Below are 27,717 nucleotides of genomic sequence, written 5' to 3'. Positions count from 1 at the left end.
CAAAGGAGAATGCACAGTCTGTACATGCTGATAACTATATTCTGCACACTTTGTATCTTCCCCTTTGGTCTATCATAATCATAATCATAATAATAATAATAATCATAATCATACTTTATTAGCCAAGTACGTTTTGCAGCATACGAGAAATTTGATTTGCCATACAGTCATACCAATAAAAAGCAACAAATCATACAAAATACATTTTAACATAAACATCCACCACAGTGACTCCTCCACTGTAATGGAAGGCAGCAACTCTACTACTGCGCCACCATGCCACCCTGTTATATTTCACTTTGACGATTGTATTTATGAACAGTATTATCTGATCTGATTGGATAGCATACAAGGCACAGCTTTTCGCTGTACCTCAGTACACGTGATAACAGCAAACCTAACCTTAAACCTAACCTCTCATTATTGACCCTGGATCAATCTCATGGCAGCTTATTCTAAATTGAACTGGAAAGTTATGATCTCTGAAACACCTGCTGATATGTGTTGCCAAATAACAATGTAGTTAGCGTGAGCCGCGTGCAGCAATCATGCTAATCTGACAACATGCTGCCTGTATTTCAATCAACATTAAATTCAAAATCAAAATTTGTTAGTTGCCTATTGAGATATTTGCACCCGTTTTTGGGTATCATCTAATTTAGACCACCTGCCTTTTTTTGGCATAATTAATCATTTAGGAATTTTATCATTTGACTTTCGAAACATTTGTCTTTATGTGATGTTTCTCAGATAGCACAGCAAGCTTTGAATAAAACCTCAAAGCTCAACTCCGTTTGCTGCCCCAATGTGTAACACATCTGAAGTGTGTTTAATATTTTAATGACTGCGACATTGCTGAGTGTTTCAATGGTACCACTGTGAGCTTTCAAACATGCAAAGTTGAAACTGTCATGCCATCATTATTCTTATTTAAACACATCCAGAGTATTAATATTTTAAGCTTCAATCACTGCACATCTAAGTAGTCACCCACTGTGCAATCGCTGAGACTGTGATGTTACCATTACTGTGAGCTTTGAAATTAGTCTTCAGCACACAAATGCAACTGCACTTTTGTTTAGAGCTGCAGTTGGGTGTTTGAAGAAAGGAAACTGTGTGTAAGGGGACCGAGGGTTGACAACACCCCAAAGGGTTGTGCCACTTCATTTTGTGGACATCACATGGGAAATTCCTGTATTAATGTTAGTTTTACAAATCTATGTGGTTTAGCTAATAAATGCATATACCTGGATTTAATCATGTACAGCTATCTGCTACCAACAAAGATATTTTTGAAAGGATATTTGTTTTGGTATTCCTGTAATTTAAATTGGTACAATGTAGAAGATTACCACTCAATCCATCTAGTTCATGTCAACTCTAAATAGAGTAACCCCACTAGTCATATTCCCTTTGTCTTTGCTAAAATTCCCACACATTTTTCTCTCTGATGTGCCTAAATAATCATCCAGATGCATTGCTTAAATATTATTTGACCATTTTCCAACTAGAACACTCAAACCAAAAATGGAACAGCAATTTGAAAAAATTACATTTCAGCTTTTTTGTTGACACCATTTCTGCTCGCTTCTCTATGAATCCTAGTTTTGTTTAGTTTAGAGATGCAGCTCCGAAACTGGCCCTTTGGCCTACCGGGTCCTTCCCGACCACCGATTCCCACACGCTAACACTATCCTACACACACGAGGGACAATTTACAATTATACCAAGTCAATTAACCTGTACGTCTTTGGAGTGTGGGAGGAAACCGAAGATCTTGAAGAAACCCACGCAGTCACGGGGAGAATATACAAACTACCTATAGCAGGGATCAAACCTGGGTCTCTGGTGCTGCAAGCTCTGTAAGGCAGCAACTCTACCGCTAGTAACACTGCAAAGTACAATTTTGTCAGCATTTTATCACATTATGACACTGAAAATTCAACTGTCCATATGTCAAAATTGCAATGGTAACAAATGCCAAATTTAGTCATATTGAGTTAACAAAAGGAGACATGCATTTAGGATTGCATTTTATAGCTCCAACATTTTCAAATCTACTAGTAATTTAAGAATTTTTAAATGTCTTTTGATATTTTATTGCACCACCCTGTTTGTTTTCCAAAGCTGAAACTATGCAGGTTCTTGGTTTCTAATTCAGATAGATGAATTTATCAAAATAATGTATACAGGATTGTTGTTCCATACAAAATATATGTATTGCTGAAGCACGCTCCTCTTTCCTAACTACTGTGCTCCTGTTTACAGCTCTATAATTGCAAATATATCACAGCTAATAGAAACAGTGGGGTGGCACAGTTGGGGAACTAGTTCACTTCACAGTGCACAGAATTGGGTTCAATCTTGGTGTCAGGCACCATCTGTGTGGGGTTTGCATGTTAGCCCCAATATGCATAGGATTCCCCTTGGAGCTTAGTTTCCTTCCCCAATCCTCAGTCCCATCCCAAAACATGTTGGTAGATATGATAATTGAGCAATGTAATCTGGGGAAAATTAATGGATATGTGTTGATAATAAAATAGTAAATGAGTGTTAGCTAATTGGTGCAGACATAGTTGGCCAACGCATTTACTTATGATTCAAGAACAAAACACCATCATTACGGAGTTTATACGTTCTCCCCGTGATCTGCGTGGGTTTTCTCAGAGGGATCCCAGAGGGATCTCCAGTTTCCTCCCACACTCCAAAAACATACAGGTTTGTAGGCTAATTAGCTTGGTAAAGTTGTAAATTGTCCCTCATGTGTGTAGGATAGTATTGGTGTGCGGGGATCACTGGTCGGTACGGGTATGGTGGGCCGAAGGGCCTGTTTCCACGCTGTATTTCTAAACCAGCTTAACAACAAATATCTTAAAGTCACATATCCATGGGTCTATGAGAAAAAAACAGATCTGTAGTTGTTTATCAACAATACATGATCAATCATTGTGGGTTAAAAGCAATCGCCAATGTTAAGCAACATGCAAACATCAATTATATTAAAAGATTTCACAATCTTTGAAAGATCATTTAAAAATCTGTTAGAAACTAGTTTTCTTTTATATTGTATCATTGTTTAAAACTTTATTTACAACATGATTTCACTTTTACCAATTTTTAAAATGTATATACACATTGTAATACTAGGTTTAACAATGGGCTATTGCAGTGTCCAGGTTTTTGAGTGTGATTGGTGCTGCACTTATCTTGAAAAGTGTAATGTTTTCCATCATGCACACACAGTTCTGTAGATGGTTTAAAAGCCATGGGGCGTCAGTAGATGAGTCGTTCATCAGAAACTACCAAGCTTCTGACCTGTTGGTGATTTTATAGCTAGTCCAGTTTAGTTTCTGGTCAACTATATCCCTTCTGTGCAAGATATGACTGCAGCCATTGAAGTACTTTTTTTTCTGATGACAATTGATTTTTGTTTTATCAGCGCACTTCATGTCACACTTGGTCAAATGCTGCCTTCATGTCAAGGACAGTCACCCACCTCTGCAATCAGCTCTCTTAGAGCAAGGTTATGATGAGGATTAGAGATCTGAGATCCTGTCTAGTCCTGTCTCATTTCTTGTATCCTGTGCTCCCACGTGGAAGGAATCAAAATGGTTGGAAATTGGCATCTGCTGCCATCGGGATCTCCGGAAGATGCCTATTCTGCATTTCTGATTGAGAAAGCTTGTAACACATTAGTCTTTCCTTTAGCAATCATGTGCATTGATTGAGAAGGAAACTCCGTTTCTTATCAGCTAATTAATTTTTCACCACCTTTCATGTATGACCGTAGATCTTCATTTTAATTCCCTGGCTGTGTTTTAGATTTGGTAGATTTGTAGCACTGTGATAATCAGAAATACAATATTTAAATGCTATTGGCCGTTGATTTGCATTATTACTTTCAGAGACAAATTATAGTCATTGGTTATTTTGAAAGATCTGATGCCTCACAAACAAAGGAAGATATCCAATGTAAATATATATTTGACTGAGCTCCATGGATAATACTGTAGAATCATGGAGTTAGAGGGTGGGCTAGTTAATTAATCTACCAGGCAGCATATCCTTGGGATCTGGGAAGTCTGATGAAACTTGAGAGGGTTTGATTCTGACCATGTGGAACACACTGTGCGTTCTCACTGTGACCACATGGTTTCCCTCCAGATGCTCCGCTTTCCTCCCGCATCCCAAAAACTAATTTACAGAGGTTGATTGGCCTCTGTAAATAGCCCTTAATATTTAGGGAAAGTGACATAACATAGAACTAGTGTGATCAATGGTTGGCATGGACTCAGTGGGCCGAAAAGCCTGTTTCCATGTTGTATCTCGAAAGGAAACTAAACTGAAACTAAACTAAGTACCCGGACTATACATAAGTGGTCACAGGGAGAATATGTTATCTCCATATAGACAGAACCTGGCGTCAGAATTGATTACGGGTTTTTGGCATTTTGAAACAGTGGCTTTATTAGCTGCATCACTGCGAATGGACTGGACTATACTTGGAACAGAGCACCCCATAACATACTGTGATTGCTAAACCATCATTAATTTCCAATCCATTATGGCCTCATATGTTTGTGCTGCATACATGAAATAAAGAAATCTGGTGATGGTCTTCTGCTCTCAGTTTACTGATGAATTGTCTTTAATACTCAGGTTTGCTTCAATGATTCTGTCACTCGACTTATATCTTCATACTTTAAGCAGATTCTCCAGTCACTTCCCTTTAGCTTTCAGTGCTATAATCAAGAAAGCTTGCCTCTAATGTCATGCTGATTTTAACATATTCAGTTAACATTCATCTTAAGGAAAAATATACAGAAACGAGAAATATTAATTTTGTGAGGTTTATGAATAAAATATAGAATCTTAAAAGTTTTACAAATAATGTTCAATATATATTTCCAAATAACTCTGTGGATTATTTTTTTTTAATGAATTAAGATGCCCTTTACAGATTATTTTGATTGTTAGAAATGATGAGAAAGTCTCCCAATTGAGAACAGGGCTGTACAATATGGTTAATAGATACGATTGTAAAAAGTGGAAGAATGTCAGTATCCAACATAATGGACTGAAACTTCAATGTAATATCCATGCAATAACCAAGCAAATTGATTCTCCATGCCCTTTAAACAAGCACTTGGAAAAAAAATAATTGCACAGGCACAATATTAACAAAAAGAGACTATTTGACAACAAGAGCAAAGAAAAATGGTTCTGCCAGTCGATGTGATCTTGTTAATTGCTCATCCAACCAAAATACACAATCTGATTATAAAAGAGTCAGAAATAATGCAGCCCATAAAGAATGGAGGAAGTTCCAGAAACCAATAGTTATCTTTAACTTAAAGCCCTGTCCCACGCTCCAAGTTCATTCCAAGAGCTCCCCCGAGGGTTTAAAAAAAATCAAACTTGTGGTAAGCACGGAGAATGAACGGAGCGGGTACGTCGGAGCTCGGGGACATCTCTTAGCGGCTCGTAACGTTAACGGCAGGTAAACAGGAAGACTCGCTAATGGCAGGTAAGCACGGGAAGACACGTGAAGATTTTTCAACATGTTGAAAAATGTCCACTAGAGCCCCGAGTACCGACGAATGGCCATTACCATAAATCTCCAAGTTCGAATCAGGGCAAACTCGGGAGAGCTCTTGGAATGAACTCGTACCGTGGGACAGGGCTATTACATAATCACAACAAGCTTGCAACTTTCCTTATAACTTGATGTTCACTTCACTCAGGAATTTGACAATTTCCTTATTAAAAGGTTATGACAACTCCAGACCACTGACATATTCTGGTACCTTGATCCAGAGGATAATACCCTTCTACAAAGGGAATACTTTCTCTGATCTAACCTAAAACTTGAATTGTGAGCTTACAGGCATTATGTTTCGTTAGACTTCCAAAATCTGACCAAGCCAATCCCTTTATCATTTTCAGGACTTTATTCAACATGGCCAATCCTATGTTTAATAAAAATAAATCTTGATGTCAGTGCTGATCTTTGTGGGTTGAATATATTAAGTCTTCATAATTTCCATCATCTGTAGAAATGTATAGAAAATGGGGATGATTGTTAAAGTATTTTTCATGTTTTTATTACATGGCCCTCTAAATATGATGAGAATCAAATTTCACTGCCTTTGACTCTAGAACATTATTTGAAGGTTGAGTTTCTGCAGTGACCTTCAGCTAATCTTATGTCAATGAGTGCTACGATATGGTAGTTCACATTAATCAGAAATTTTATTTATCTAATTTTCTCAGGATGTTCATGACACAGGCAAGGCCAAGATCAATTTCCCATTCCTGATTGTACTTAAGAAAGCTGGAGTGATATCTTATAGCACAACTTTTGAAGATGCGACCAAAGTACTGTTGGTAGGACATTCCAAGATTTTAACTGCACACCAATGAATTTCCAATTTAGGATGGTATGTGACTTGAAAGGAACCTAAAGGTAATGGTGTTCTGTTACACCTGTGACCTTGTACTTTTTGGTAGTAGAGATCACACATTTGGTAGTGAGGAAGAGCAGCCAAGGTTAGAGCTGAAAGGTGGCAGGTAATACTTGATAGTTTACAGCAGTGGTGAAGGAAGTGAATGTTTATGGTGGTGGACGGAGTGCCAATCAAACAGACTGCAATTTTCCAAGACAATTTTCCAAGTGTGCAGCTTCTTGAGTGCTTATGTATGCAAATGGAGAGAATGCATCATACTCCTCACTTGTGTCTTGTTGATGATTGAAAAGCTTTTTGCCAAGATGTAAGTAATTTGCAACAGGATACGTAGCCTCTGCCCTCCTCTTGCAGACATGGAATTTACATGGATGGAATGGAGTAGATTTTTTGACCAATAGTAATCCAAAGATGTTGATCTTCTTCTTATCGAGTCCACACACAAGATTAGAAGTTATTCAGCCAGAGCTGAACACACTTCTCGTCATCTGCATACAATGGTGTCTGTCTTGCGCTTATTACGCTTCTTGTGCTTCTTGTGCGTGGTGGTGGAAAGATTGGAGAATACAGGGCCGTGACGTGAAGGCTCTTTCCTTGACCCCAGGATGTTGGTAATAATGGCCTTTGCCATGTAATTTTATCAAACATCAAGGGAATCTAACCTCTTGGAGATAGACAAAAATGCTGGAGAAACTCAACAGGTGATGCAGCATCTATGGAGAGAAGGAATAGGCGACATTTCAGGTCGAGACTTCCTTCTATCCATAGATGCTGCCTCACTCACTGAGTTTCTCCATCATTTTTGTCTACCCTCAATTTTTCCAGCATCTGCAGTTCTTTCTTAAACATTCCTTTTGGAGATGGTACCTCCGTGGCACAAACATCACGTCTTTTATCAGTCCATACCTGAAAGTTTGAACGTTGTCTGAACCTCAGTGCATGCAAACACTGATTGCTTTATTTGCCGTGGAGTTAAAAATTGAAGCTAACATTTCCCACAATGATCATCAAATATCTCATTTAAGACTTTATAATGGGAGATAAGCCACTGATGAAGCTGCTGAGATTGGTTGGGAGCAGAAAACTCTCCTGGGGAATTTTTGTTTTGTTATCCCGTTTCTGAGGTAATTAACACCTGACAACCCAAACCACCTTCCTTTGTTGCAGTATAATTCACGCCACTTGACTATTTTCTCCTTTATGGCCTTTGACTTCAAGTTTATCAGGGACCCTTGACTCCTTGGTAAAAATACTGCCTTGATATCAAAGGCAGTCACTCTCACCCACTCCTGCAAGTCAGCTTGTTGGCCATGTGTGAACCTAAACTGTTTGCCACGTGATCCAGGCAAATTGGTTATTGATGTTCAGATTATTAAAGATAATGATGTCAACAACAACGTGCATCACTTTGTGGATGATTCAAAAAAAATTTGATTGGGTGGTCATTAGCTAGACTGTATCTTGTGAACAGAACAGACAAGGGCAAGTATCCACATGGTTTGGTAGATGCCAAACCTAACTGTATTTGTAAAAATATGTCTATAGGTATTGTTAGTTAAAAAATGCAAGTCTTCAATACTATAGCAGAGATATTTGTGTCGTCCGATCACATTGCCTTTGCTGTATCCAATGATTTCAGCCACTTTTTGATATCACATGACGTAAATAGGATTGACTGAAGACCAGTTTCTGTCATGGTGGAGTGCACAGGAGGAAGCCAATATGGATCTTCTGTCACAGTCTGCCCTCTCCTCATTCTCATCCACTTCACCTCCCAGTACTTTTCCACCGGTCCCTCCTTCTCCTCACCTGCCTGCCTGCCACTCCCCTCTCATCAGCCCAACTCTCCTCACCTGTTGCACTCAGTTGCCTCTGATCACCAATTAACCCGGTATATAGACTCTCCTCACCGTTCACACAATGCCAGATTGTTCTCAGCATTCATGCAAGACTCTCCAGCGATTTCCCGACTGCCTGCCTGGCTTCGACTCTCCTTTCGTCTGTCCCTCGCTGGTTTGTTTGCATCGTGTGTTGGATCTCCTGGTGACCGGACCTTCCGCTACCCCGACTACGTCTCCTGCCTGCCCCTCTTCGGAACCCTCACCCAATCCTGAGCCTCTGTGTGAGTACGGTGTACCCATTCCTGTGTTACTACTCTGTGTTACAGTATCGTAATAAAGTTTGTTACCAACTATACCTGCCTGATTCTGTGCTGCTATTGGGTCCAAGCTATACCCGTTACAGTACAATCTGGCCAACAATGGACTCAGTGCACACAACGTCTCCGTCAAACCGCTTCGATAGGATTGAGCACACGCTCCTGCAGCACGAAGCTATGCTCACTGCCTCCAACTCCGAGGTTCGACAGGCTGTGTCAAACCAGGAACAAGAATTGGTTGCACTAGCCACCCAGGTCCAACAGCTGACGACCACCCTCGCCCAGGCTACATCCCATGCTTCGCCTCCGGCTCCGACAGCACCAGCTCCCGGTCCACCAGGACCATCACCTGAGCCCCGGGTGGGAACCCTGGAGCGCTACGCTGGAGACCCGGAGGGCTGCAACCCATTCATCACAAACTGTTCCATTCTCTTCGCCCTACAGCCCTACACCTTCGCCCAGGAAGCGGCGAGAGTGGCGTTTACCATTAATCACCTGACTGGCAGAGCTCGGCTGTGGGGAACGGCTGAATGGGAGCGACGCACGCCGGCTTGCTCCTCTTTCCAGGCCTTCGCCGCGGAGCTTCGCAAGGTGTTCGGTGAGGTTTCGATGGGGCCGGACGCTGCGGGAGGTCTGCTGGGGTTGAGACAGGGGAACCAGAGCATCGCTGACTTCGCCATTGACTTTCGCACCAGGGCCCGTCAGATTGATTGGAACGCCCCGGCCCAGTGTGACGCTTTCTTGCTGGGCTTGAATGACTATATCAAGGATGAGTTGGTGTCCCACGACCTTCCTTCTTCTCTGGATGGGCTTATCGAGCTAACGACCCGTCTGGACCGACGCATCCTGGCGAGACGTCGGGAGAGGTGACAGGGACAGGCGGACCGCCAGCTATCCACCCAAGCTCGTTTTCCTCCGGAGACTGGACTACCCTCGTCGGGGCAACTGTCGAGGCAACCCGAACCCATGCAGGTGGGTCGCACCAGTCTCACCCCCGAGGAACGGGAATGTCGGCGTCGGGGAAACCTCTGTCTCTACTGTGGCCTGGCGGGTCATTACATCTCCAAATGTCCAGTAAAAGGCCAGACTCACCAGTAGCGGAGGAATTACTGGTGAGTCGAACCTCTGAACTTTCCTCTGCCCGACGCCCTCTTTGTCATGCCCGTCTACTGTTGTCTGTTGGTTCTCACACCCTCGCCACCTTCTTAGACTCTGGTTGTGACATTAATCTTATGGACAAGGAACTAGCCCGCCAGCTTGGCATCAGTTGTGTTCCCCTGCCTGAACCTGTTCCCGCCAACGCCCTCGACGGCCATCTCCTGGGGACTGTTTCTCACCAGACGGTCCCAGTGCGCATGCTCCTGTCTGGTAATCACCATGAGACCATCCAGTTCCACATCCTGCAGTCTCCCCGTCTTCCCCTCATCCTGGGTTACCCCTGGCTTCGGCAACACAACCCCAACATCGACTGGAGGACGGGGGTCATCTTGGGTTGGAGCCCTTCCTGCCACCAAGTGTGCCTGAAGCATGCCTCAGCTCCTCAACCGGCCACCTGCTCCAGTTCTGCTCCAGATCTGACGGGGGTCCCAGCCGAGTACCATGACTTTGGGGAGGTTTTTAGCAAGTCTAGGGCCACCTCCCTTCCTCCTCATCGGCCCTATGACTGCGCCATAGACCTCCTGCCTGGTTCCGCTCCTCCTAGGGGTCGCCTTTACTCCCTGTCCACCCCTGAGAGAGGCGCCATGGAGAAATACATAAACGACTCCTTGGCTGCTGGTCTCATCCGTCCCTCGTCGTCTCCTGCTGGGGCTGGGTTCTTCTTCGTGGAGAAGAAGGACAAATCTCTGCGTCCCTGTATAGATTACCGGGGGCTCAACGGCATCACGGTGAAGAATCGCTACCCTCTCCCACTCATCTCCTCTGCTTTCGAGCTTCTGGAGGGGGCCACCATCTTTTCGAAGTTGGATCTACGCAACGCCTACCACTTGGTCCGCATCAAAGAGGGAGATGAGTGGAAGACCGCCTTCAACACTCCCACGGGACATTATGAATACCTGGTGATGCCCTTTGGCCTCACCAACGCCCCGGCCGTCTTCCAGGCTTTGGTCAATGACGTTCTCAGAGACATGTTGAACAAGTACGTGTTCGTCTATATTGATGACATCCTCATCTTTTCACGGACCAAGGAGGAACACGTACACCACGTCCAGGCAGTTCTACATAGGCTCCTGGAGAACTCGCTCTTCGTTAAAGCTGAGAAGTGCGAGTTTCACTCCCCGTCAGTCTCCTTCCTAGGATACATCGTTGGCCAAGGGAACATCAAGATGGACCCCGCCAAGGTCTCTGCTGTCACCACCTGGCCTGTTCCTGACTCCCGCAAGCAGCTCCAAAGGTTCCTGGGGTTCGCCAATTTTTACCGACGGTTCATCCGTGGCTACAGTACTGTGGCCGCACCCCTCACGGCACTCACCTCCTCCAAGGTTCCGTTCCGGTGGTCTGCCGCGGCCGACGAAGCTTTTCAGACACTCAAGACACGGTTTACATCGGCCCCCATCCTCCAAGTTCCGGACTCAGAGAGACAGTTCGTGGTGGAGGTGGACGCCTCCGACGTGGGGGCGGGAGCTATTCTGTCCCAGCGGGCTGCCGGGGACCAGAAGCTCCATCCATGCGCCTTCTTCTCCCGACGCCTGACCCCTGCTGAGAGGAATTATGACATTGGCAACCGAGAACTGTTGGCGGTTAAGTTGGCGTTGGAGGAATGGCGTCACTGGCTGGAGGGAACCGAGCAGCCTTTCTTGGTTTGGACTGACCACAAGAACCTTGAATACCTCCAGTCAACCAAGAGGCTCAACTCTCGTCAGGCCCGCTGGTCTCTCTTCCTCACCCGCTTCAACTTCTCCCTCTCCTACCGACCTGGGTCCCGCAACGTGAAGCCCGATGCCCTCTCTCGACAGTTCTTGGCGAAGGAGGAGCCTGCCTCTGGCCCCAACACCATCCTCCCATCCTCGCACAGGGTTGCCTCCCTCACCTGGGAAGTGGAGGAGAGGGTCAAGGTGGCCTTGGAGAACCAGCCTGGACCCAGCGCATGCCCTCCTGATCGCCTGTTTGTGGTTTCTGCCTTGCGGTCCGACGTCCTTCAGTGGGCCCACAGCTCTCGACTCACCTGTCATCCCGGCATTCAGCGGACCAAGGAGATGGTGCTACGGAGGTTCTGGTGGGCATCGTTGGAGAAGGACACTCGGGAGTTTGTCAACGCCTGTCCCGTTTGCAACCAGCACAAGGTCTCACACCAAGCTCCTGCGGGTCATCTGCTTCCACTGCCTGTACCCCATCGACCATGGTCCCACATCTCCCTGAACTTCGTTACCGGCCTGCCCCCATCCCGTGGTCACACCACCATCCTGACCATGGTCGATAGATTTAGCAAGATGGCTCACTTCGTGCCCCTGCCCACGCTTCTGTCAGCCAAGGAAACTGCCGAGCTCATGTTACTCCACGTCTTCAGGCTCCATGGTCTCCCCGTCGATGTGGTCTCCGACCGGGGACCCCAGTTTGCCTCTGTGTTCTGGAGGGAGTTCTGCACACTTGTGGGGGCCACCGTGAGTCTGACGTCCGGATTTCATCCCCAGTCCAACGGCCAAACTGAAAGGACGAATCAGGAGATGGAGACGGCGCTGCGGTGTATGGTGTCCAAGCATCCCTCCTCCTGGTCCCAGCAGTTGTTGTGGGTGGAGTACGCCCACAACACCCTGACAAGCTCGGCCACTGGGTTCTCCCCTTTCCAGTGTGTCTACGGGTTCCAGCCTCCACTGTTCCCGGCGCTGGAGAAAGAGGTTTTCTGCCCGTCCGTCCAGGCCTTCATTCGTCGCTGCCGCAGGACGTGGACCCAAGCCAGGGCGGCTCTTCTCCGCTCCGTGGACCGTTACGCCACGGCTGCCAACCGTCAACGCACCCAGGCCCCCACCTACCTCGCGGGCCAGAAGGTGTGGCTGTTGACCTGGGACCTTCCCTTGAGGGTGGAGTCCAAGAAGTTGGCACCCAAGTTCATCGGTCCTTTTGAGATCCAGAAGGTCATCAACCCAGCGGCTGTGAGGCTCAAGTTGCCTCGTTCCATGCGGGTCCATCCTACGTTCCACGTGTCCAGAGTAAAGCCAGTCCGGGAGAGCTCCCTGGTCCCCGCAGTCCCTCCTCCTCCACCTCCACAAAAGGATTTGAGTATAGGAGCAGGGAGGTTCTACTGCAGTTGTACATTGTGTACAGTTTTGGTCTCCAAATCTGAGGAAGGACATTATTGCCATAGAGGGAGTGCAGAGAAGGTTCACCAGACTGATTCCTGGGATGTCAGGACTGTCTTATGAAGAAATACTGGATAGACTTGGTTTATACTCTCTAGAATTTAGGAGATTGAGAGGGGATCTTATAGAAACTTATATAATTCTTAAGGGGTTGGACAGGCTAGATGCAGGAAGATTGTTCCCGATGTTGGGAAAGTCCAGAACAAGGGGTCACAGTTTAAGGATAAGGGGGAAGTCTTTTAGGACCAAGATGAGAAAAACATTTTTCACACAGAATTTCTATGTTTCTATGTTTCTACCTCCTCGTCTCATCGATGGAGGCCCCGCCTTTACGGTGCACCGCCTCCTGCGCTCCCGCCGTCGTGGGAGGGGTCTCCAATACCTGGTCGATTGGGAGGGTTACGGTCCAGAGGAGAGGTCCTGGGTTCCTGCTCGACACATCCTGGACGCCTCCCTCATCAGGGGGTTTCACCGGCGTCATCCCGACCAGCCGTCCAAGTCCGCCACTCCTAGAGGGGTCGCCGCCCCTGAGACTCTGTCCCCTCTTCCGTCTGAAGCGCCCAGTGACGACGAGACGGAGCTTTCCTCTGATGCTATGGAGGAGGATGCGGATATGGATGTCTCGGACGAACATTAGCCCTCCTCCGGTCCCCCTCCTCCCACCTGCGTGGGATTGGGTTTATTTTCTTTATTGTATTTTTTTTTTTGTTTTGGGACGTCAGGAGCCGTCCCTTGAGGGGGGGGTTCTGTCACAGTCTGCCCTCTCCTCACTCTCATCCACTTCACCTCCCAGTACTTTTCCACCGGTCCCTCCTTCTCTCCACCTGCCTGCCTGCCACTCCCCTCTCATCAGCCCAACTCTCCTCACCTGTTGCACTCAGTTGCCTCTGATCACCAATTAACCCGGTATATAGACTCTCCTCACCGTTCACACAGTGCCAGATTGTTCTCAGCATTCATGCAAGACTCTCCAGCGATTTCCCGACTTCCTGCCTGGCTTCGACTCTCCTTTCGTCTGTCCCTCGCTGGTTTGTTTGCATCGTGTGTTGGATCTCCTGGTGACCGGACCTTCCGCTACCCCGACTACGTCTCCTGCCTGCCCCTCTTCAGAACCCTCGCTCAATCCTGAGCCTCTGTGTGAGTACGGTGTACCCATTCCTGTGTTACTACTCTGTGTTACAGTATCGTAATAAAGTTTGTTACCAACTATACCTGCCTGATTCTGTGCTGCTATTGGGTCCAAGCTATACCCGTTACATCTTCATGTCTGTCTGAACATGGTTGCACAAACTATTGAAGGCTCTCCGTCTTTACAACTGGGGTTGTTCTTCGAGACACTATTTAATATTCAAGCACATAAGATAGAGATGATGAACAATTTCTTCAGAGTTGTAACTTTTTGGAATTATTTAAGTCATAGAAGGAGTGAACAGGTCGATCCTCCATGATTCAGTTCATTAAGACACACTGCTGTAATGTAAGGGTTAAAACAGGACTTTCAGGTTAAATGAAGATGTCTGCTAACAGACCCAATGCCAAGTAAGCAGGCTCACTTAGGAAGGTGCCTAGAAAACATAATTGGGCTCACTAGGAAGAACTGATAAATCATAAGGTCTCAGATCATGCGGCCTCAGGACATATATTAGTTAGACAAGACAAACTTTTCTTCCCGGAGACATCTAAGATTAACTCAATCCTGATATAATGAATAACTCCTGTTCCCATCACTAAGGAGGATACCTACTTTTAAAAACATAGTTGTCTGTTGTTTATAGATTAGGGAAGAAGTGTGGTCTTATTGAGTATACAAGTGCATGCTATGAGTGACTCAGTGGACTTCACCTTGGACTACGATCCAGAATGTTGCCAGGACCTTCGAGTTCTCTAGACCAGCCAACACATGCAAGGGTCCCCAAAGGGCAGAATGCCGTGACACACATTGCTACTGTGAGATTCATAATCATTCACAAACTCTTCAGAGACAAAATCAAAGAAACAAGTTTTCCTTTATTACATTTCTGCGCAGAAAAGGGTGTCCCTCCTCTATCATCCTCTAGAGACACACAAAAATGGAGGTTGTATCTATCTTTTTATACCTTTCTTCACTATGGTCACCACCTCATGTCTCCCCATCGAGCTTCGTCCAATCATAACATAAAGCCCACATTCCCACGAGAACGTCCAGAAACGTCTCGGAACATCTCCTGACGTCAAAGGCTTCTGCTGGAGTTTTTATCTGTTACTTCTTTATCTAGAAGTTCCCTCTGTCCTGTATATTGTTACTTTCTTCTACCAGCAGTCTGGCTTCTGCTGACACCTTATTTCTTTCTAAGTTATAATTTTCAGAGTTCTAGTATACATCAACCATCCCTATTAACCCTTCTCTCACACTACTATCCACTGCTTATATCAATGAAGACTTGATGAGTGCAATAAAGTGAGATTTGCTGCTTTATCAATTATTTTCCTGTGTTTTACAATAATAAACATAGATGTTTGTAACCCTGCAATGTTCTTTCCCCAATCATTGAGCTAAATCCTCAAAAACCAACTCGTATCATTACATGCATGTGGTGTTTTCAAACCTGCATGCAGTTGTTTCAAACACAGATGGCCACACAGGCTGATTGACTGCTACTGATTGATGTTTGACAAGATGGATTGTGTTCTGAGTGCTGTGTAGACTTCAGGCAGTATATCCTGAGGCTCTGCCTCTGGAATACCCAGAGCTTTTCACACCTGTCGAAGTCTTTGAACAACATTTCAAATGTCTCGATCATCCGAAGCTATAGATATTGGTTTAAATAATGAAAATAAAACAATTATCAAAAATAAAAAAATATTAAGACAGCTTCTATAATTAAAATATTAATATAAAGTATAACATAAAGTAAGCCATTTAGCTTTACTTTCCTTTACCAACAGAGTGAGCTACCCTCTTCAGATTAATGGATTGTCCATTCATTTGCAGTTTCCAGCATTAAGTCAATCTCAGCCTCTCATAAGCAAGCCACCGATCTGCGGCTGGGCTCAATACCACAAAAGTAGCACATAATTTGGAGACATACTGAGGTGTGTAAAGGTAGCCATCCTATAGCATGTCGTAGACCATTAAACATATTCAGAGTTGAGATAAGAGAGATTTTAAGACTATAGGGAAATCTAGGATTACAGCTGTCAAAGGGGAAGATGAAGTTGAAGCCAATGGACAGATCATGAATGATCGAATTGAACGATGGAGTGGACTCAATGGGAAGTACAGACTGTACCTGCTCTTATCCCTATGTTCTTGTATTATACAATTTCTGAATGTAGATGCATTAAACTGTAGGTAGCTCTTGGTCTTGTCAGCATAGTGTTTAACTGACTGCTGCATTCCTAGAGAGAAGATCAGATATTAAATCACACACTGTAGTCTGTGACTTGTTAGTGAGAATTCTTTGAAAACATTGGATTCCACCAATATAAAGGAGTGTAAAATAACCAATGCATTGTGCGAATGCGGGCACATTGCTGTTCCTTGCAGGCAATTGACATTGCTGCAAATGTTGATTTGTGCAAAAAGTACAAAAAGCTATGTATCTTCTCAGCTTCGTAGGTCAAAGTATAATTGATAAACAGGGCTGACTGATGCAGGAAGCATAGGTCAGAGTGTTGAATCCATTGTTACATCAGAGCAAAATAGAGTGAAATAAATACATAAAAATAAAGGGATAAAAAAAGAATGTTTTAAAAATAAAAATGTATATTTTAATTTAACTTCCAGGGTGCTTAGCTGTAATTAGCATTTTGATACTGTTTTAAATAGGTTATTTTGTGAACTGGATAAGCCATGGCTTTTGATGAAAGGCTTTATTTGTATCCATCATCCAAGTACAAGAATGCCCCAAGATGCAAGTGGCACAGTGGTGCAGCTAGTAGAGCTGCTGCCTCCCAGCTCCAGCATCCCAGGTTCAGTTCTGTCTGCGTAGAGTTTGCATGTTCTTCTTGTGACTATAAAAGCATAATTTGAAAATTCCGGTTTTCTTCCACATCCCAAATATGTGCATATGGTAGATTAATTGGCCACTACAAATCGCTTCTTGCATACAAGAGGTAAAATCTGGAACAGTTAGTGGGTATGTGGTGTGAATTTAATTTGATAAGTGGAGAATGAGCATGAATGGGGGTTAGATAATACGTGCAGACCTAGTGGGCCGAAGGGCCTGTATCCACACTTCATGACTCCATTTCACATATGTTAATGGTTAGCAAAAAGCAAAATAAATTGAAATAAAAGTCATGGTGGAGCAATGCCACCTGGAGAACATTTTCTAGATTTTCATGTGTAATCATGTATCTAGATTTACCTAGATTAGATTTGTTATTTATGCATTTATAATTGTGGATTATATTTCTATTATGGTGGATTCATCCCATAATTATGAATATGACATAAAGATGCCTCAATTCTGTGCTATGCCTGAGCAGCTGGTTCAGTGAATTGTTTTTTTTCCCCTCTTCCACCCCCCTCCTCATTATCATTATCCAGAGTATGGAAAATATCTGGGTCACACCTCACAAAACACCAAAGTTATGCAGGAAATATTTTACTGAAATAGAAAAAAAAAATCTGCCTCATTCCAACTGTTTCTCGTCTTTTGCCCAGTATCTAATCAAATTTAGACCAGGATTTACTGATTATGTGGATATCAGTGCAGATTTTTTTTGCTGATGACACTTCCAGACTGCAAATGTATTCTTACTGAGTTTGTAATTCTGGACATAGAATGCTCCTTGTGTAATTAAGTGCAACTCATTTAGTAGCTAAATAAAAATAGAAAATATTGGAATTACTCAGCAGCTCGGATGGCATCTGTGGAGAGTGAAATCGAGTCTGTATTTCAGGTATTTTCTTCAGAACTGGGAAACGTTAGAAGTAAAACCATTCATTAACTGCAGAGATATGGGGAAGGACAGAGCGAATGAAAAGCAAATGTTTTAAAGAGCATGAGGTTATCAACCATTCCGGTCTTGTGTAATTTATCTCTATTCATGAGCCATGTAGCCATTCCAGTCTTGTATCATTATATCACACTTCCATTGTTTAGTTTATTTTTTCTCTCTCATATTCAAATGTTGCAGATTTAATTTATGTCCTCCTGTTTGATCCTCTAAATACATTTTCCATCAGTAGCGGCATAATTACTACAATGTGTCATGTGATTTCTCTTAATTCCACCCGAGGATATAGCTTTTATTCTATCTGCTCCTTTGGCTATGTTCTCTGCAAGTTTAACCTTGTTTCCTTTCTGACTCTTCCAGCTTCCAATGAAAGGTTAACTCTATTTTTCTCTTTTCACATGCTGCAGCCCTGCAGAGCATTTTTGGTTTTACTTCAGATTTCTTATATTAAGATTTGCTTTTGGTTTTCAATAAACAAAAAGGTGATGTGATATTACTATAAGCACTGACAGCAAGCATTGTATTAGTATCATGCACTACAGCAAATTCTCCTTTATCCAATATTGATACATCCAAAATACTCATGCAATCGACAAAATCATGTGTTCAAGAAAGTAAGCTCCACTTCAGAGTGGAACAGAGTGTGTTCCACTCTGACAGTTGTTGGTTGACTAGCTGCTAGAACCATCAGTTTTGCCATAAAAATATAGGATAGCAATGTATTATAGAATTGCAATTTTGTTATATATAAGGGTAAGGATATGAAATATAGTTCAGCAATATATTTAAAGGTTTATCCGTAAAATATTAGTGCGTGATATACAGTGATTATGCTTTTTTAAGGAATTCACCTGAACCCGCCCACCAAGGATGATGGATCATTGGCTCATTGAGGAAAAAAAACGTAAGCACGCTTTTTCGGAACCAAGGATAACCAACCGGTAATGTTAAATGCACGCCAAACTTCACAGCTGTGTATCTCTGGCCTATTAAAAGTTGTCTATCTTCTTAAAAGTGTCTCCACTCCTTCTCCCCCCTTTTCACCCCCTTTTCACCCCATTCTCCCCTCCCCTCTCTTTTAAAGGACTTACCGTACACCGTGCTAGCCGTCTTAACCTTCCTGTTCATCGCGGTGTGTGTCTGTATCACCTTGGCTTTGCACCGTGTGAATTTCAGATAGCGCTCCCCCGCTTTCTCTGGCCCCCGCCTTTGCGATGTGTTTGTGTGTGTGTGTGTGTGTGTGTATATTCCACTCTGACAGTCGCCGTTCCAGTTCCCAGTTTTTCATGCGAGTACCGCGAACTTGACAGTCGCCGGCAGACCACTGAAAAATCGCCTAAGTGGGATAGGCCTTTAATTTGTACAGAATGGTTTAAATCATGTTCTATATCACAAACTTTAGACATAATTAGTAAATCACAGTCTAGTTCTCTTGTTGGTTCCAAATTCAAATATTTTCAAACCAGTTGAGATGGATTTTATCTAACTTTCAGTAAAATATTTCCCAGATATTTAGGCCATATGGGCCTGTCCCACTTTGACAATGTTTCAGCGGACTGCCGGTGACTGACAAGTTGCCGGCAATCGCCTGAAAAAACAACTGGAACGACGACTGTCAGAGTGGAACACATCACCACCTTCACCAGCCTGTTATACAGGCAGGGGGACAGGGCAAGCGGGGGGAGCACTGTCTAAAAAATTCACATGGTGCAAAGCTAAGGTGAAACAGACACACACCACGATGAACAGGAAGGTTGGTGCAGTAAAAAGACGGCTAAAGCACAGTGTACGGTAAGTCCTTTAAAAGAAGGGGAGAGAAGGGGGGAGAAGGAGTGGAGCCAACTTTTAAGAAGCCAGAGATACTGTACACGGCTGTGAAGCTTGGCGGACATTTAACATTACCGGTCGGTTATCCTTGGTTCTCAACACTACTGCTTACCTTTTTTTCCCCAATGAGCCAATTAAATTCACCGGTCAGCACCAGCTACAACCTACAAGAACCTCCGAGAACCTTTGACCTCCTGGCAACCCATTAGGACCTCCTGGCGACCCACCTACGGCTCAAGAATTCTCGCTACTCTCCATGGCGGCTTCATTCTAGTCACCGCTAATTTTTCAACATGGTGAAAAATTCACGGCGACCATAATGAGGCAGTGACTAGTTTCCAGAATGCGGGAACTCCTCACGACCCTGAAGGCGACTCCCCGGCAACCACCCGCGAACATGTGGCGACCTTGTGGCGACTGTATTGTCTCCTGCAGTCGCCTAAAAAGTCGCCTAAATGGGACAGGCCCAATAGTTTGCAATTTAGCCTGCATATATCTGACAACTCTCTTAAACTGCAAATGACTGAAGCAATAGAGCCAGCTGTATAAATGTGCTACTCCACATAATTCCCTGTACTTTCCTGCTCTTCAGAGTTGGACTAATGGTCTGGGTTATTAGTTGACCAAGTAAGTGACTATTAAGCTGCTTGAGAAGCATGAAATGAGTGTTATAAAATTTGAATGCTGATTGGCCAGAGTCTCTGCAGACAAGACAAAACAAAATCGAATAGGACAAAAGCACCCTGTGGAAAACTGAGGTAATAAGCAAAGTTATTTAATTCAATTAACAGACAAGCACAATACAAATCTCAAACAAATGCTGCTGGAAGTGGAAAAGCATCCTGTTTAAATCTTTCTTTAATTTGATGTCAACATTTCATAGAAATAGTAGTTTTATAAATTTGAAAGTATTTTGTCCAAATGCAGTATTTGCATGTTTCTAGCACTGCTCATGATCTTATGTTAGCCCAACATGTATAAAAGCCAATGAAGTACTTTTGAAGTATTATTGCTGAAATTGAAATGTGGCTTGTCTCTGCAAGAAGGTTATTGGCCTGGGTTATGGATTGGCACTCCAGTGAAAACCAGAGAGAAGTGTTGTATTGTCTCTCAGACCATTGTCTCATCTACCCTTCCTGGGTGGATGTAAAGGTTCCCACAGTATTGTTTGGAAGAATGGGAGTGTGCCCATTATCTGATTCAAATAATTCAGTGTTGATTTGTACACTTTGTTATTGTTAGTTAATGATACAGCACGGAAACAGGCCCTTTGGCCCACTGAGTCCATGCCGACCATTGATCGCCCATTCAAACTAGTTTTTCTATCTTTTCCCTGTACTCTAGGGGAAATTTACAGAGGCCAATTAGCCTACAAACTTGCACATCTTTGGAATGCGGGGAGAACTGGTGAACCTGGAGGAAACCCACACAGTCACAGGGAGTACGTGCAAATGGCACACAGATAGCACGTGAGGTCAGGATTGAATCTGGGTCTCTGGCGCTGTGAGGCAGCATCTTTAGAACCTAGTACAGATATGGGCAAAGGTAGTCCCTGGCGTTCCATGACCCTGCTGTGCAGTTCATAAGGAGATATGTGCATAGGTAATTGAAGTAGGTGTAAGTCGTGCAGCCCCTTATGGTTGACCCACCATTTAGTAGGAACACAGCCTATGTTATACTTTTGCCCCATTTCCCTATTTTAATTCCAAATTCATTGATTCCTTAAATACCTAAAGATCTATCAATCTCTAAATAACTATTAGGACAGCAAGAACTGCAGATGCTGCAATATTGAGCAAAACACAGAGTGTTGGAGTAACTCAACAGGTCAGACAGCAATTTTGGAGGGAATGGATAAAATATATTTTGGGTAAGGACCCTTCTTCAAACAGGGTCTAGAGAAGGGTCAAAACCCAACACGTCGCCTATCCAATCCCTCCAGAACTGCTGCCTGACTCGCCGAGTTACTCTCATTATAAATCTTTGAATATATTTATATTCATTTTTTTTAAAGATATATTGATTGCTAAAAATTTTAGGATTGTTGACTTCCCCTGCCTACTTAGATTTGTACCAGATCACAATTACTACATGTCGTGCAGAAATTCTGACATGGGATTTTAGTAACTAACATGAGACCTTTATCACATTAGCAGTGGAAATTGGAGTTTCCTCTTTTAACTATCATACATTTTACTCAGAACCTTCCCATCCTCATCTGAACAAGCAGCATTTCACGTTTCTCCCTATCCTGACAGCTGTTCCCGTCAGCTGCTTGATACACTTTTTATATCAAGTTATGGAGTAGGCAAACATCACATGAATGGCTACAATATGGCTTCAGTTGAATTACAACACGTTTAAATTTCAGGGGAAATCTCAACTTCAGAAATTTTCCATCTGCAACCAGATAAAATTGATGCAACCAGATACAATTGGCATGAAATGACACATGTAATTCAGCAAATCATTTCCAAATGCAGGTTTTTTGCTTGTTTACAGTGCTTGAGCACTGTTTCTAATGTTCAATACATCACAGTGGAGCCTATATCAGTGATGACAGTATGGATGTCATTGTCTTGTGGATAATGAAAAATCATGAAAGTCACACAGAAAAGATTTTAGGTTAACATCAGGAAAAACATGCCTCTCAATGCCCCCCCTGCCACCTGTACCCACATCCCCCCCAGACACATATTGGTTTGTGGGCCATAGATTTTCTTCACTGCACAGCCAGCTGGCCCTGCTAATGCAGATATAATTTGCTACTCTTCCTATAGAAATGGTTAGAAAATCTATTCATCAATAAAGTTAGGATATATCTTAACTCTATCTGATCCCATTTTCCATAAAAAGCTGTTGATCACAGTGTTGAATATCAACAGAAGCTCATTCCTTATCCCCTTTTCCCTTATACTACCCCTGTCCCACTTAGGCGATTTTTTAGGCGACTACAGGCGACAAGGCTGTCACCACATGGTCGCTGGGGTGTTGCCTGTATGGTCTCCTCTGTTGCCAAAACAGTCGTACCTTTTTTCTGGTCGCAGCTGGATTTTGAAATGTCCAAAACTTTTCAGCGACAGTCGGCGTCCGTGGACTTGACACCAACAATCGTAGCCTGAAGTAGGTGCTGTCGCCAGGATGACAAAGGTTGTTGCCAGGATGACGTAGGTTGTCGCCAGTGTTGACTTCGGTGAATTCCATTGGTGACTGCCTACGTCAACTGGGGACAGGTACCGCTGACTGAATTGTCTTTCTTTGTCATTGCTTGTCGCGGGTGGACGTAGGTTGTCGTAGGTGTTGTCGCAGGTGGACGTCCTAATGGGTCGCTGGTTGACGGTAGCTTGCCGTAGCTTGACGTCGACTAGGAGGTAGGTTGTTGTAGACATTGTCGTGGACATTGTCCTACAGTCACTGGCAGTCGCCGAAAAAATCATCTGTGGGACAGGCGCATAAGTTATACATTCTCTAGTCAGCCAAATACTGTAGCTTCTCAGCATTTTATCGGAACTGCTCAAATAGAATTTTATACATCACCTCTTGTTCTCCTGAACTATAAACCCAAAAAAATGGTCAATCTGCTTCTTGCATTTCCTCTAAGGGAAGAGTAGCTTTCCTTAACTGCAAAGACCAAACCTGTACACAGCACAGTACGCCGAACACCTCTGCTCAGTCCGCAATAACCTACCTGACCTCCCGGTGGCTCAGCACTTCAACTCCCCCTCCCATTCCCAATCCAACCTCTCTGTCCTGGGTCTCCTCCATTGCCAGAGTGAGCAACAGCGGAAATTGGAGGAACAGCACCTCATATTCCGTCTGGGGACCTTGCGTCCTTATGGCATTAACATTGAATTCTCCCAATTTGGCTAGCCCTTGCTGTCTCCTCCCCTTCCTTAACCCTCTAGCTGTCTCCTCCCACCCTCCCATCCGCCCGCCCTCGGGCTCCTCCTCCTCCTCCCCTTTTCCTTCTTTCTTTCCCCCCCCCCACCCCCCATCAGTCTGAAGAAGGGTTTCGGCCCGAAACGTCGCCTATTTCCTTCGCTCCATAGATGCTGCTGCACCCGCTGAGTTTCCCCAGCAATTTTGTGTACCTTCTGTACACAGTACCGACAGGTATGCTACACAATGTTCTATGTAATAATCACTATGACTACCTTACATCCACACACCAACAGCCCTTGGACTTAAAGGTAACACATCATTTTAATTGCTTACTGTACCTACAAATAATATTCTGTGACTCAAGAGTCAATGCTGACACCTGAAAATACATTGGGAAATGCAGCAGTTATGATTATATTTTTAAATTAAAGGGATATTATGGTTGAGAATAGAAATCAATGACACATACCTCACTCTATTATTGCTGTAGATTAGTTTTTCAATTATTTATGATTACTGTCTATTGTACCCTTACGTGGGATATGCTGGCTTCAAACTTGCCATTTAATTTGCACGCTATCTTCACCCAGTTCCAGATGTTACCTTCTTTAATCCATTGGCAGATTGAAACATCATTAAAATATGATGCATTGTTAATGTTGGCAGTCCAGCAAAAACAGAGCATTAAATCAGCTTGGCAAATCAGTAGGCATCATGCCAAAGTAACCTACTATAGAGCATATGCAGACTGTTTGAGAGCTTATCAAGGATTTGGAGGTCGATATATTAAAAACCTCAGGCAAACCTCAGACGGCATGGTTGTACAGCAGTAGAGTTGCTGCCTTAAGGGCCTGTCCCACTTGGGCGACCTAATCTGTGAGTTTAGAAGAGTTTGCCCATGAATCAAACTCACAGCATGGTCGACACGAGGTCCTAGGAGGTCCTATGAGGTCGCTGGATCTCTCCTTCTTGAGGGAAATTCCTGAATACTCGCTGCCTCAGCTAGGTCGCGGAAACATTTTCAGCATATTGAAAAATTTTCCGCAATTAAAATTTGGTCGGCATGGCTCTTTTTAACCCATAGTGCAGTGGAGTGGGGTCGTTATTTGGTTACAGGCAGTCGAGGGCAGCCGTAGGCAGTCTTCTTCACTGACCGGGCATTCTGATTGGCTCATTTGAGTTTTCAGGATCCAGGAAGACCTACCGGTATGTAAAATGCCCACTAAACTTTATTAAACTTCTTAAAAGTGTCTCCACTCCTTCTCCCCCCTTCTCCTCCCCCCCCCCCCCCCCCCCCCATTCTCTCCCCTTCTCTCCTCCCCCCCCTCCTTCTCTCTAAAGGATTTATCGTTACTGTGGCAGCCATTTATCTTCCTCTTCATCGCGCAGACAGTGCTCTTCCACTGTCCCTGACCCCCGCCATTGCGGTGTGTTTGTGTGCGGTCAGTCAGTGCACCTCGCGGTTTCAACGCAGATGGGTCAATCCAGATCGCGGTTTCAACGCGGACGGTCGATCCAGCTCGAGGCTTTCCAGGTGAGTGCCATCGAGCTGGAAGGTCGAAGACACTCTTTTTAACTCGCCGATTAGGTCGCCCAAGTGGGACAGCCCCTCTACAGTGCCAGAGACCCGGGTTCGATCCTGACTACAGGTGCTGTCTGTACCGAGTTTGTACATTCTTCCTGTGACCACGTGGATTTTCCTCGGGCCCGCCGGTTATCTGCCACATTCCAAACAAGGTTAATTGGCTTCGGTAAAGATTGTAAATTTTCCCGGTGTGTAGTGTGCAGGGATCACTGGTCAGTGCTAGTGTACAGGGATCACTGGGCAGAGCGGACTTGGTGGGCCAAAGGGCCTGTTTCTGCAATGTATCTCTAAGCTAAGTGAAGATTCTGGAATGTGAAACTGCAACATCACTTGTCCAGACCAGAACAAGCACCAAATTAAATACACAAACAAACCTTTCTCCACCTGAGTCTATTGTATATGAATAAACCTGTCCATTGTGTCTATTGAAATGTTGAATCAATCTGGCATTAGAAAAAAATATGCTTAAACATAATGGGGCAGGAAGTGAGTGAATTAAAACAAATTCCATTCAAAAAAAAATCTTTGTAGAACAGTAAGGGGTTACATTGACAAATAAATAAAGGTATTTTTACTATGATGCATAAGGGAAGTAAACGGGCCTCAAGCCCATCAACTTTCCACTTCATGAGAGCCAGGGCTGACTGCAGTTGAACACCGTCCTTGCAGGAAGTGTGGAAATCATTTAAATAATTTGATGAGGCTGTGTACAAGTTTATATTTTCTGTGATAAAGCTGGGTGCCTTGGCCATCTACACCTACTGACTTCATATTTACTCTTAAAATGTTATTTATTTGTGCAAGATTATTGAGAAAAATTATAAATTATTCATGAAATAATGATATGACAATACATTTAAAAAATAGCTAATATAACTAAAACAAAACTACTGAACAGTGCCTGCCATATTCTATTCCCTGAATATTATCCTTGAATTGTCCTTGCTTTAAACACCACCACATGCTAATCTCTGTACATTTTATATGCTGATTCATACACACAAAATGATGTCTGTAACATCTCCAAATCACCCTCTAAATGCACACTGTATATTGACTTCTGTTATACAGTAGTACATGATTGTTTCTACTTGCATTATGTTAATCTCAATTTATATCAGAACCAGGTCTGTCTATTTAAACATGCTGATCCCCACTCATCCAATATGTGGCATTTATCTATATCATATTCAGATCTCCAAGTGTATCATCACAAACCAACCCCTATCTCATTAACTGTATTCAAGTCTGTCTCTTGCATCTTATCTCTGGTGGTCTCTCACATCAGTCATCCTTTTCAATCATGTATTTTATTATCACACTGACTATTTCCTTTACTTTGTTGCATAAACTTAAATCAGGATATCCGATCCAATGCATTTATTTGTTCCCTTTATTGTTTGAGTGGTTTACTCATACCTAAAAGTTACATCTTGATTCAAGTACTCCCTTGAAAATGCTAAATTAGGAAATGCCCTGCATCGTACAGCATATCCCCGTGAAATAGATGCAGAGGAAATATATATATATATAGTATAGTATAGTATATCTTTATTGTCATTTTCCTGAGTACTCACATACCCAGAGGAAACAAAAAAACGTTGCTCAACCAGTGTCCATTCAGTGTGCAGTAAAAAATAAATAGAAATAGAAATAGGCAAGGCAAGGCAAGGCAACTTTATTTATATAGCACATTTCATACACGAGGCAGACTCAAAGTGCTTCACATAAAAACATGTCATACAATAAATGAAATAATAAAATGAAATAAAATAGAAGAACTAAAAGAAAAGAAAAGCAAAATTAAAAATGCATTATAAAAAGTGCAAAAGTTAAAAGTGCAATGTAGTTAAGATTTAGCTGAAAGCTAAAGTAAACATAAAAGTTTTCAGTCTTGTTTTAAAAGTGGTCAGTTGAGGCAAGTCTTAAATCTTCAGGAAGTTTATTCCAGCTATTTGATGCATAGTAACTAAATCCTGCTTTCCCATGTTTTGTATTTACTCTGGGAATCACTAGCAATACATATATCATGAACAAATTAAACACTCTACTCTCTACTAAACATCAACAGGCGTTCCGATCGGCAGCGGCACAACAGTGGCTCTGCTGCAGTGTGTCCAGGTTGGTGATTGGTGCGCGATACTTTGGCAGGGGGCAAAGTCCGTTTTTCAGTCTTATAGCCTGCGGGAAGAAGCTGAGGAGCATCCTGCTGGTTTTGCAGCTAATGCTCCTGTACCTCTTCCCAGATGGCAGGATGGAGAATATGTGATGCGATGGGTGGTAGGGGTCTTTGATGATGGAGATGGCTCTGCTGATACATCTCTTCCTGTATATGTCCAGCAGGAAAGGGAGTGGAGCACCAATAATCCTGTCTAGTTGGTGCCGTTCGTACGCCTTGCAGCTCCCGAACCAGGAAGTGATGCCGTAGGTTAATGTGCTCTCGATTGTCCCCCTATAAAAAGTTTGTAGGTGTGTAGTGTAGTAAGTACAAAGTAAGCTCTGATATTCACATGGATGTGTGTTTGCTGTAGAGACATGGAAATACAGACATAAAAGCCAGTA

The sequence above is a fragment of the Amblyraja radiata genome, chromosome 12 (assembly GCF_010909765.2).
Source record: "Amblyraja radiata isolate CabotCenter1 chromosome 12, sAmbRad1.1.pri, whole genome shotgun sequence".
NCBI lineage: Eukaryota > Metazoa > Chordata > Chondrichthyes > Rajiformes > Rajidae > Amblyraja > Amblyraja radiata.
The sequence above is the reverse complement of the archived record's forward strand: the minus strand, read 5'-3'. Positions refer to the sequence as shown.